Here is a 13,125-nt window from a genome sequence, read left to right as displayed (position 1 = left end):
TCAATCCCTGGGAAAATTCTGGAACAGATGATAAAGCAATCCATCTGGAAGCACCGTGAAAACAATGCAGTGATTACACGAAGCCAACATGGATTTGTCAAGAACAAATCCTGCCAGATGAATCTGATCTCATTTTTTGATCAAGTCACCTCCCTTGTGGACCATGGGAATGCTGTAGACATAATATACCTCGACTTCAGCAAAGCTTTCGACAAAGTGCCCCACGATATCCTGATGAGCAAACTAGCTCAAAGTGGGCTAGATGAAGCAACGATCCGGTGGATCCACAGTTGGCTACAGAATCGGACTCAAAGAGTGCTTATCAATGGGACCTTCTCAAACTGGGAGAGGTATCGAGCAGGCTCAGTCCTGGGCCCAGTGCTCTTCAACATTTGTATTAATGACTTGGAGGAGGAGGTGCAGGGAAAGCTGATCAAATTTGCAGATGACACAAAATTGGGTGGGATAGCTAATACTTTGGAAGACAGAAACAGAATTCAAAGTGATCTTGATAGACTGGAGCACTGGGCAGAAAACAACAGAATGACATTTCATAGGGAGAAATGCCAAGTTCTGCACCTAGGAAAAAGAAACCAAATGCACAGTTACAAGATGGGGGATACGTGGCTCAACAACACTACAAGCGAGAAGGATCTTGGAATTGTTGTCGATCACAAGCTGAATCTGAGCCAACAATGTGATGTGGCTGCAAAAAAGGCAAATGCTCTTTTGCGCTGCATTAATAGATGCATAGCTTCCAAATCCCGGGAAGTACTAGTTTCTCTCTACTCAGCACTGGTTAGGCCTCACCTGGAGTACTGTGTCCAGTTCTGGGCACCACACTTTAAGAAGGATGCAGACAAACTGGAGAGGGTTCAGAGGAGGGCAACAAAGATGATCTTGGGACTGGAAACAAAGCCCTCTGAAGAGAGACTGAAAGAACTGGGCATGTTTAGCCTTGAGAAGAGAAGACTGAGGGGAGATATGACAGTGCTCTTCAAGTGCTTGAAAGGTTGTCACAGAGAAGAAGGCCAGGATCTCTTCTTGATCATCCCGGAGTGCAGGACACGGAATAATGGGCTCAAGTTACAGTAAGCCAGATTCTGGCTGAACATCAGGAAAAACTTCCTGACTGTTAGAGCAATGGAACCAATTACCTAGGGAGGTGGTGGGCTCTCCCACGCTGGAGGCGTTCAAGACGAGGCTGGACAGCCACCTGTCAGGGATGCTCTGACTTGGATTTCCACATTGAGCAGGGGATTGGACTCGATGGCCTTGTAGGCCCCTTCCAACCCTACTATTCTATGATTCTATGATCTATGATCTATGATTCCATCTTTTTAAAGAGGTGTGCTTATTTAGATATGCAGTGACATTTGGGATGTGGAGCCCTATTGCCATGCATATTCCCTTCCATACTTTCACCATTACCTTTCTGGTTACTATCAGGCACCACTATGGCCGTGTTTTGTTTATTGTTGTTGTTGTTGTTGTTGTTATTGGTTAGGGGAGGCAAGAATCTCTCTGTCACCACACAGGCTCTGTTTCTTTCTTCCTTTGTTTTTTTAAAACAATCCTACAATATGTAAGGAAGCAAGTAGGGAGGATACTGAACTGAACTGCTAAGAGATTGTAGGGAGGGAGGCAAAAACAAGGATGATCCTGTAGCAGTACTGAGATGAACAGTGAGTTGAAAAGCCTTTCTTCAGAGGCTGGAGCAGTGAGAAGTGAACAAGTTTGTACTTGAGCCATCCAGAAGCAGGAAGACCTCTCACTGCTTAACCCCTTATCAGTATATTGCCACTTATTGTTTTTACAGGGCGGGTTTCCATCGGCTTCACTTTGTTTGCAACTTTGTTGCGATGTTTCCCCAATTGCATCTCCTTTGCCTGTTTCCACAGTCCTAAAAGACCAGGCTCATCATTGCTCTACCTTGGGGGGCTGTGCTGTGCTCTAATCACATTATTTTCTTGATGGCTGGGTGGAGTCTGAGCGGAGTGGGTTGGGTCTGCTTACCTCATCAATGTTCCTGCCTCCTCCTCTTGCCAATTCCCCCCTCCCTCGCCCCCTCTGCTCCGCTCATGTTTCCCGCTCTGGACAGTCTGTTCCCGGCCTTCTGAGCCATTGTTTTTTGCCGTTTAGTGAGTTTTAAAGCGCTATTGCGCTTTAGCAAATGACCGAAATCCCCCCTTTTCACAGGCAACGGGAGCAGCATTCTCCCCCTTGCAAACACTTGCTACTTCTGGAAAAAGGGGTCTTGAGGCGCAATTTCACTTTAACAAAAGAATGAAAAAGCAGCCCACCCCTTTTAAATGCTTCGTTTTTTTTAATCCCTGAAATGGAGGATGGTACTGTATGCAGCACTCCTCCTCTTTAAGCCCTTGGTGATGTGGATAGAAAGGGGGCAGTTAAAGCACAACTTCGCTCCCAACAAAGAGTCGCTTAGAAATAATGCTGTGTCTTCGGTAAAGTGACATTTCACCTCAGCGCCTCTCTGTGAAGCTGTGTTTGCTGTTCTTGGCTGGGAACCTCGTATGGATACGAGGGTGATACTTAAAGGTCAGGGGTGCCTCTGTGTGCAGCTCTTCCTCCCTTCCTGCCTGCTCCCTCCAGTATCATCTCCCCCTGACCTACACATGCAGCTTCCGGTTGTGACCTCATATTTGGCAACTTCCAGCTGGCCAACACAGGAGACTTTCCCTCATGGAGCCTCAGTTGAAGATCTTAATCTCATTTTTCATCATCTTGGTGCAAAACCTCAGGGTTGTGTCCTGCCTTCTGTCCTTCATGCAGAAGCAAGTGTCATCTCTCAGGAGTCGGAGAGGTCATAGGATCTGAGCAGCATCCTGCAGGCTGTACTGGAAGGTGGACCCTGCTGCATTTGGCATGGGCCGGTGAAATCAACCATGTTGGTGGCATTATCCCATCACACAGGATTGCTGGGAGAACTTTGTTCTCCCACTGTGGGGTGATGAGCAGTGGATTGCGAATTTCCGGATGACACGTGCTACACTCTTTGAAATAGTTGAGGTCTTGCGGCCGGCACTGAAAAGGGAAAATACAACCATGAGGGTGTCAATTCCAGTTGTGAAAACAGTGGCAATCTGCATATGGCGCCTGGCAAATCAGTGCATGTATAGGGAGGTGGCAAATCAGAGTGGGCACAGCAATTGCCTGCAAAATCATAGAATCATAGGGTTGGAAGGGGCCTACAGAACATCGAGTCCAACCCCCTGCTCAATGCAGGAAGCCTGATTCCCAGACAGTCCCCCATCCAAGTACTAACCAGGGCTGACCCTGCTTAGATCGGATGAGATCAGGTGCACTTTGATCTATCAGGTGAGACTATGACTGAGGTTTGCCTAGCCATGGAGCACCTGCTGCTGGGAAGGATGGTTCGTCTTGGCGACCCTGCCAAGGTAGGCAAGGGAGATTGGGTGGATGGTGCTGGGTTGGTGGAGACACACACTGGATCTGGGAGCGGATGTGGGCATTGTGTGTTGTGGATGAGTGGTGGAGGGAGACCGACCACTGGGCAAGAAAGCAGGCTAGAGGTCGGGAGCCTGGGATGATGAGTTGTAGCCAACGTCTGAGTCAGGGGCCAGTGCCGGGTGTGTATGGGAGCTCTGTGGGGTGAGGAAGAGACTGCAAAATGCCACTGCCCTGGGCAGGGGCAGGGGTGTGGGTGATAGGTTCTCAGACAAAAAAGGAATTGCTTCATGGGGCAGCAGATGCTTGGGGAGCGGGTGTTAGGGACTGGATGGCAAGGTGAGCATCCTAGCGCTGGGTGGCAAGCCCATCCTCCAACATAGTGTTGATGGTCATCCTCTGTTACAGATAATGGAGGGATTCGGAAAGTTGGGGTTCCCTCAGATGATTGCTGCCATCGACGGTTGCCATGTGCCAATTGTTTTGCCAACCTGGCAGAGCGATAACTTCATAAACAGGAAGAAGTTCTACTCCATCCTCCTCCAAGGAGCAGCAAACCACTTTGGATGCTTTATTGACATTGAGGTGGGGTGCAGTGGAGTGGAGTGGAGTGGAAGAAATCTCAATGCTTTTGTCTTCAGGAACTCCGCCATTTTTGAAACAATGGATGCCGGTGCCTTTGTTCCAGGGAACCTGACCACCACCTTTAATGGGGTGGTGGTGCTGCCCCTGATGGTGGCTGATAGTGCCTACCCACTCAGGAGATGGCTAACGAAACCCTACAGAGGACAAGGCTCACAAGGCCCATAAGGCCCATTTTAACTTCTGCCATGCCCGGGCACAGAATGTGGTGGAGAGGGCATTTGGGAGGCTGCAGAGCTGCTGGAGGTGCCTCACTACAAGGCTGGCGATCGCAGAGGAGAAGGTAACATCTACCGTTGGCTCCTGTGTTATTCTGCACAACATCTGTGAGAGTAGGGGGCTGGGAGAAACACAGCCACAGTCTTCTTCTCTTTGCTGGTCAGTAGTATTCCATCTCAGGACAGTCAGATCTTGAGCCTTGGTTTCAGTCACCTAAAATAGGAAGTCTTTCTCAGACATATATACACACACACACTCTAACTCATATAGTACAGTACAGTGACTGCATTTGCACCACAAGCATAACAAGCGAAACAGAGTGGAGGGTGAGACAGCAGAAGCGAAAGTCATGCTGCAGAGATCCCCTGACAGCGTAACATGGTGACCAAGTTCGGCTCTTGTCCAGCAGGTGTGAGGCAGAGAGTCATGTTTTTGGTACGGGAGCGTGACCACGACTACTCCAAGGCATGTCCAGGCTGTGCCCAGGTGTGATCTGACTTCAACTCACTCACGAGACACCCTGAAGTTGGGTATCGATGGACCGTTTAGGTTCTTATGAACTGTGAGTTGTAATCAAGTTATGTAAATATAATCAACACTTGCCATTTCTCGTCAGAAGACAAGAAGGCATAAATGGACTGAAACCCAAAGTGCTGGGGTCATCGTAGTCACCCGTGTCAGCAATCAGCAGGAGACGCCCAGAGAGGTAACTACACACAGTCAAATCTCAGCCTCCAACGCCTGCTACTACTCTGACTGGCCATCAGAATATGTATGTGTGTGTAAGTATGCTTGGTTAGGGACTAGAAACATTAGTATAACATCTGTTAACCTGCTACAATAAATGGAACTGAAGTGTAATCACTTTGTAGAGTCTCATTCATCTACCTTCTTATAAGATCCCACAGATCTCAGTGGATCACCTGACTAGAGACCTTGGAGGTAATTTTACCTTAACAGTTGGTGAAGAATTGCAGAGGGGGAGTGAATGAAGCTCTACAGATGAAGGACTCACCTGAAGGATATATATGGTGAAGCTCCTTTGATGAGAATACTCCTATTTTGTGGGGAATCGGAGCGGTTGGATTCTGGGGAAATCCAATAGAATAGTACTCCTATCTTGTGGGGGACAGGAGGGGCAGAGTACCTGTAGAGTCCAATAACATAAGTAGTACTCCCATTCTTGGGACAGGAACAGCACAGACCCTGTGAGACCCAATTTAATGCTAAAGGTTGAATAAGCTGCCCACCTGTTACTTTCCAGGCGATTCAGGCGTAGGGGTGGCGAGTCAACAAGGTCCAGCCAGGTAGAAACCTGGAGCACAGAATTTTTGTTGATCTTTAGGATCAAACGAAGGGGTCAGCAGTGCACGCCGATCGTTGCTAAGGCAGCAAAAAGGGAAACGTTAATTGTGTTGTCAGTGGTAGTTGATGAAGAAATTTGACTAGTATGCTTCTCCATAGGCTGTCTACAATATTCTATCTTGGCCCAGACTCCACCTCTGCCTCAGTCTTTTGGGGAGGTTTCTTGTTCTTTGCCTCACCTCCCACAGCAGCCATTTTGTGATGGTGACCAGGACAGTTTCTCAAATTGCCAAATGTGCCCATAACCCATTACCCTTGTGCTAGGTAGCTCAACCCCTCTGAAATGTGTGTTTAAACATTATTTGAATTTCTAGACTCTCTTCCTGTTAGATTCAGAGCACCTTCCAACATCTTAAAATGTTAAGCCAAAATAGCACTTTAATGCAATTTGATTTGGATTTCAGTGCTGGTCACTGAGAGAAGGCTGCAGTCCTAAGCAGACATGCCAGGGAGAGGCACAGATGGATGCTTGGTTTGAAGAAAAAAACCCTGAAATGAGAACACTTTTTTTTTTTTTTAATTAAAGGTGCTGCACAGGTGAATTGTATCCTCCCCTTCCCTGCCCATATGGATTTGTCACTAAAACACCAATTAAAGTAGCTGAAAGAGGAATATGGATTAAATGCTAAGAGTAATGAACATTTACAGCTGAAAATTACTATCCAAGACCCAAAGACTAAAGCTGCCCTGCAAGGTAAATTATGATTTTTAAAATGTAAAGAGGATAATGTAGCCAGACATTTGGAAGCACACAGAAGAGAGATTGCAGCTGACAATTCCCCATGTGTCAATTAAGGGTCTCCTGTGTATTATTCCAATTGTCTACTCATGTTATCCACTTAGTATGTGACCTGTTGCACACCAGAACAATTGACTCTCATTCCCTTGTGTGTAAAGGCGAGATGCTTGCATCCTGAACTTGGGGGATCCCTTTGCGCTGCTCACAGGGCTGGATGCAGGTTGTCCCTCCAGGGTGCCAGCTAATCCATTGCTGAGGAAAACAAAAAGAGAGCCGCATAGCAGAAGATCGCCATGTGCCCCTTTGACAATGGCAAGATTTTATATGGGGGAGGAGTATTGTGCCTTTAATGCTTGCCCAGCAGATTTAGTGGGCATCTTCTTCTGTTATAGTGCATCGGTGGTGGGAGAAGTTGCGCCTGATAAAATTCTCCCTTCTATATGCCACTATTGTACAGGAGCCTTTTCAAGATAGAATCTAGTCATTTACTGTCGTAAACTGCCTTGGGAAGGCTTCTGCCCTGAAAGGCAGCCAAGAAATATTTTAAATAAATCAATAATCAATAGTAATCCTACCTTCTGGAAGGCTGCACATATCCCATTGCTGAAATAGATGATTTGGCCTGTGGTGTCCCAAAGGGTTCTATCTGGCCTCCCATGTTGTTTAATGTCTACATGAAATTGCTGGGAAAGGTCTTTCAGAGCTTTGGAGTAGAGTGCCACCAATATGCTGATGATACCCAGCTCTATTGCTCTTTGTCACCTAACACCAAGAAAGTAGTTAAATGCTGCCTGGGTTTGATAATGTGATGGATGAGGGTGAACAAGCTAAGGCTAAATCCAGATGTGGGTGAACAAGCCAAGGCTCTATTGGGGATTGGGATTCAACCTGTTCTAGAAGGATTTGCGCTTCCCTTGATGGATCAGGTCCATAGCTTGGGAGGGCTCCTTGATTCTACGCTGTCCCTGGATCTTCAGGCGGCGGCAGTGGGAAGGAGTGTGTTTGCACAATTCCGCCCAGTGTGCCAGCTATGACCTTTCCTGAATCGGTGTGACTTGGCAGAAGGTAACCATGCCTTTGTTACAGCACGTTTAGACAATTGCAATGTGCTCTGTGTGGGGCTACTCCTGGAGAGTGTGCAGAAACTTCAAATGGAGCAAAACGCAGCTGCTTGGCTGCTAACCAGTGCATGGTATCAGGACCATATTACACCTGTCCTGAAAGACCAGCACTGGTTGCCAATTACTTTTCGGGCGCAATTCAAGGTATTGGTCTTAACCATTAAAACCCTAAAGGCACAATCTAAATGGTTTAGGACTTGGCTATCTAAGGGACCGCCTGTCTCACTATGAACCTGCCCAAATATTAAGATACGCAGGGAGGCCCTTTTGAGGGTGCCATTACCTGCAGATGCCCATTTGTTGGACACGCATGGAAGGGGTTCCTCCTCCCAAGCTATGGAATGCACTCCCTCAAGACCAACTGGTCCCTACTCTCTTGGCTTTTGAAAGGGTGTAAAGATGCATCTTTTCAATTTAGCCTTGTAAAATGTGTAGTTTAATGTTTTAATGTTTTTACCATTTTAATGATTTTGGTTTTATTGTTTTAAATTGCTGTACACCACCTTGATGGCTTTTTAGCAGATAAGGTGGTAAATAGATGGATGGATGGATGGATGGATGGATGGATGGGATGGGGTGGTTCTAGGCAAAGTAGTTCCATGCATGCACAGGAGGCAAATGGTTTTCCCTACTGACACCATGCTGAATAACACTGCAACCCCCTACTTTCAAGAGTAGCTGTTCAGGGAGTGCAAGATAATGAGGCAGGGTCTGAAAAGCCTGCTTGTGCATGTGAAAACACCACATAGCCCTTTGGCCTCTGCCTAGAACCTTCCATAGCATTACAACAGGCTAGGAATGGGCAACTTGTGGCCCTCCAGATGTTCTGGCCTACAACTCCCACCGTCCCTCACCACTGGGTATGCCGGCTAGCCCAAAATGTCTGGAGGGCCACAAGTTTCCCAGCCCTGCTAACAAGTTTCCCAGCCTGGTGGCATACCACAACAAACTGCTTAGGTATGAGAGGGCCTTCTCGGTGTGCCTGGCTTCTGGAATGTTCTCCCCTGGAAGTCTTGCCTGGCGTCCACCCTCATGTCTTTCTGGTGCCAAGCAAAGGTTTTCTTCTATTTTCCCAGGCCTTATTAAATGTCAGCTTAAATTGGTTTTATTCTGTTGGTTATGTTTATCTTTTTAATCTTCCCCTAATGTTTTAATTCTGCTGTTTTCCTTATGTTGCTGCTGCGGTTTTCATTTTATTGTAATATGATTGCTTTTATTATTCTTAGCCACCCTGAAAGCCATGCTAATATGGCAGGGCAATTTTTTTAAAAGCTTATGTACGTACATACATAAAAACACATTTCGAAATACAAAGAAACTTCAAAATGCACATTTCCATGGCTGACTGTACTTTTCACTTTGGGATGTCATAATATTTTGTGGTCACTCCGTATGTCTCAATCCAAAAATATTAAAATGTCCAGAATGTCAACATTTAATATGTACCAGCAAAATCCAGTTTCTGAGCAGCACAATACTGTGTGAGCCAAAGTTGGTGGGTACTAGGTACAAAATTCAGTATACACTTGTAATGGATAGACATAATGAGAAAATACCTATTGACCAGCTGGGATATTTATTATCTTCTAAAAAAAATTCCTTTTGGTGACAAGGCAAAGACATTTGACTAAATTAAACTTAATGAGGCATTTGTAAAGACAGTCATTGTGAAGGGCTGTTAAGTGGCAAATTGGAAGACATATAAATCAAGTCAGCCATTAACTACTGCGCCTCCACAATCATCAGTTCTAGGTGGTGAATAATTAACAAATAATCAAGGATGACATTTTCTTTGGGGCAGCATAGGGAGAGGCGGAGAACATGTTGGTGCAAATGAAGCTGGGGAGGGGAGAAAGACAGCTGTAGGGTTATAGCCATGATGAATATACTGGAGGGGGCAGCCTACAGACCCAATAGACACAACTTCTCTCTGTGTCATCATACAGCCTGCAGTGGCTTCAACTAATGGTTATTGTATTATCATGTCTGACAAGCTCCTGCTGCAGCCAAGCAAGGCTACTTCAGCCCCCTTGTGGATACATAGATGCCTTTGACAGGCTGTTCTCTGTCCCCAAATGGCAGGTCTAGCATTAACCCTTTAGAGTCAAAGAGGCTGGAGAAACAACTGTACAGAAGACTGATCAGTCACTACCTCCTGCCTGTATCTCAGATTTGTCTCTCTAATCTAGATTATAAACATATAGGGGAAGGCTCAAGGATGCAGAAGAAGTGCATCATGTGATCCTGGGGAAGTTACCAAATTCAGCTTTCTGAAAATCCCAGCATTTGTTTTGAGCTGTGAAGACAGAGTTATGTGGGCCCCTGCTCTCTGAGCGGTGACTGGTTTCAGGGGTCCCTGTGTTTCTCCAGGTTCGGTTTCCTTTGGAAGAAGGCCTAAGGAATCTTATTGGCATTTTGTATATTTGTATTTTATTTACAAGCATATAGGTTGAGGTTTACAGCTTAAATTCACCCCAGCAGGCATTGATCCCACATCAAATTTCTAACAGGGTGGGGGAGCTAGCCCCCTCAGATCCTTGCAGAGAGCAACTCAGCCCTGTGTCTCTTTTTGTCTGAATCCACCTTCCCCCCAAAAAACTGTCAGCCTGATCTTTTAGGGGTTTTGCTTATACACAGGCCTTGATTGTCACATTGCTTATGGGGGAGGGGGAAGAGGCATCCCACTCAGATATTTGCTGGTGATTGGTAAGGACTGCCATCAGCTAATCTCCAAAGAATAAAGGAATCTGCCCGGCTAAAATGGGCCAACCAGTTTGACCACTTTAGCAGTCTCTTCCTACAATCACAGAAACACAGAGTTGGGGGACTCCCCAAGAGATCATCCAGCTCAACCCCCAGCCCCAGAACAGTAGGTTTGAATGTAGGCAAGTGTACAGCACCTGCTGAAATCAGTCCCCTGTTTCTTATTTAGTAACACTAATTTTTAATATGAAAAGGAAGAGGTGGTGGCTAGCCTAGATGGATCATGAGTTTGAAGGCAAGAGCTAGCCTGAATGGATGCAGCTGAAGTGCTAGGGCAAAACTCTATGATCCATGTTGGGCAGGGCCAGAGAAAACAGTATATGAACTCTTGGGAATGAGGGACCCAGCTTCACTGGCGGAGGCTTTCTGAGAGTTTGCTGTTGTGAAGAATCCTAAGGGCATTTTTACAGAAGGCATTAAAAGTACATGTTTCATTTCCTATAACTGTAACATGAATGCAAAACCTACATTTAGCTGCAGTATATATTTGATTTCAAAACAGCTCATCTCCTGTGTTTTTTTTTCCACACTGAGATCATTCGTCCATGGAGGGAAAAGTACAAGAGAGACTTGAGGAGCTTTAGCGTCATACATGAAAAATGCCCTAATAGTTGCAATTTGCTGCAAACTAGTATGGGAGCGGCCAAGTCCATTGGGCATGAAAGACTTTTACATAACCACATTCTAGGGGGTGTCACTATTTGGGGGAGACACGAGTAGTTAGCTGGAGGCAGAAAGAGGGTTCTCCTACACTTTTTCTCCTAAATTCTTTGTAATTTTTTCTTGTTACATTTTTAACAAGTGCCCAGTAAAGCCCACCAAGGAGAAGGTTGTAGGACAAAAGTTTCAAAAAGGGAGATTGCCCAGAGCAAAAGGGCTCTGAAATAAGGGGCATTTCTTATGTTCTGCTATTTAGCTATGATGTTTTGAAATCAGGAGCAATCCTTTAAAATAAGAGGCGTTAAGCAAGCATGAAGTGGAATTTGAAACACAGCCCAGAGGACATATGTTGTTCACCTGCTGCCTAATCTTTATCTTGGCAATCACATTCTGAACTAATTTAAATAACAAATAAAGATGAAGAGGAAAACGGAGACAGCATTTCAAACAGTCATTTGGCAATGGCTCTGTCTTCTCTGTGGCTGATTTACTGCCAAGCAGCTCAACATAGTCCCAACAGATTGTGTTTGTACGTGACTGGGGCCATATCTCTACTGGCACAAAAATCTGTGCTGCTGCACTGGCTCAAGCAGAGTTAATGATACCTTGACAAATAATTTCTCTCTGAACAATATGGCATGGAACCGCTCCATTCTGACATGACCCCTCTGGTCAGCACTGCTGCCAACGTGACCTAGTGCACCAAGTTAACGTTGCACTTAACCTTACCTGAAGGCAGGAATCAGGCAGGAGTGCAGCACAGTACTGGTTGCACAGTAACAGATGCCCACTGGAGTACAGTTTGAGATGCATCAGATCTGCATCAGATCTGCCAGTCTACGCTAATGCGAACAAAAGCCAGAACAAAATCTTGATGTTATGACTACCGTTTGCCATGTCTCACAATGGTTGCACATTTTCAATCCCTTTGCATTCTAAGGTGTTTCTAGATGAGGCTTTTATTCCACCATCACCCAGCCTCATTCATGGGATTTTACATGGGTCCAGATATTGTTGTACTCAACTCTTAACGCTCCCATATTTTCCCACCATTTTTCCATCTTTTTTCTTTCCACAGATAATCGATCAAGGAGGAAAAGATGGCATTGCTGCACAATATCTTTTAACGGGGCAGTGTTACAGGGCCCTCTGTCTGGAAGCGCCCCATATCTTCCCATAGGAATCCCCACGTTTTATCAAATTCTTCAAAAGGGATTATCTCCTTTGCTCTGTTTTCCCTCTATGAATCCGATTGTCAAGGTTGGCAGTCTGAAAGCAAACAGGTACTGATTACGCAGATAGTGAAGAAGAAAGTCCGTCAAGAGAAGCCTCTGGATAGAGGGGTCCTGGTGCCAACAAGTAGAAGACATTGTGCAGCTTTCCATCTTTTTCTTCTTAGTGGATTTTCCACAGTAAGAAAAAAGATGGAAGTGGTGGGAAAAAACATGGGAGGCTTATGAGATGAAGGCAATGATGTCTGAAACACACATACACACACACCCTAAAATTTCATGGATGAGGTTAGACAATGGCACAATAAAAGCTTCATCTGGAAGCACCCAAAGTGTGCTAGCCATTCAGTCTATGCCTAACAACACATTGTTCAGACTTAGGGAACCAGCCTGAAGCAGAACCTTTATAGGACCAGGTGGAACTCTGTTGGCTCATTGAGTCACCTGACTAAAATAGCTCCTCTTATTCCCTATATTAAAGCTGTGGGAATGTGTCATATATCAACACTGGTTACTTTTAACACTGTAGCTCCAAACTGTAAGGGAAGCATTCACAGGCAGATATACAAGTGCTTCTGCTTTTTGCCCTCCACAGTAACATCTTAAGGGGAACATGTTTGGGAAAGAACCAGAGGCTTTCGGTCGCCACAGTGTATGGCTTGCACATCCCCCCACCCCCACCCAATGAGTTTCCTTTTGAGTATTACAATGGAAGTGCAAGAAGCAATGAGACCTATGGATCCACTTGTCAGTGCTTCTCATAACTCGAGAAGCCACACTCTGTTAGCTTCTTTACAATGAAAAACAATCTGCAAGCTTCTAAAACCAAGTTTCATTGGTTAGGGGAATCTGCCATTACTTTCTTTTGACTTTTGGTCAGCTTACAGTCAGGGCCAGAAATATTGGAGCAAGGATAACTGTTTTGGCAGTTGGCCTCTGTACACCACCACATTGA

The 13,125-nt window shown here is 45.6% G+C and overlaps 1 protein-coding gene across 1 annotated transcript in view; it reads left to right on the top strand.

The window, feature by feature from the left end:
* Positions 1-12,016: 12,016 nt before the first annotated feature.
* CD6 (CD6 molecule) overlaps positions 12,017-13,125 on the top strand; it is a 59,304-nt gene continuing 58,195 nt past the window's right edge. Inside the window, exon 1 of the mRNA XM_084859107.1 lies at positions 12,017-12,221. The gene's annotated coding sequence lies outside the window, so the exon portion shown is untranslated. The remainder of the gene's footprint in view (positions 12,222-13,125) is intronic.

Source organism: Heloderma suspectum, chromosome 1 (assembly GCF_057233095.1).
Source record: "Heloderma suspectum isolate Gila_16-S chromosome 1, 16-S_ref, whole genome shotgun sequence".
NCBI lineage: Eukaryota > Metazoa > Chordata > Lepidosauria > Squamata > Helodermatidae > Heloderma > Heloderma suspectum.
Note: the sequence above shows the minus strand (reverse complement) of the source record. Positions and strands in the feature narration are given on the sequence as shown.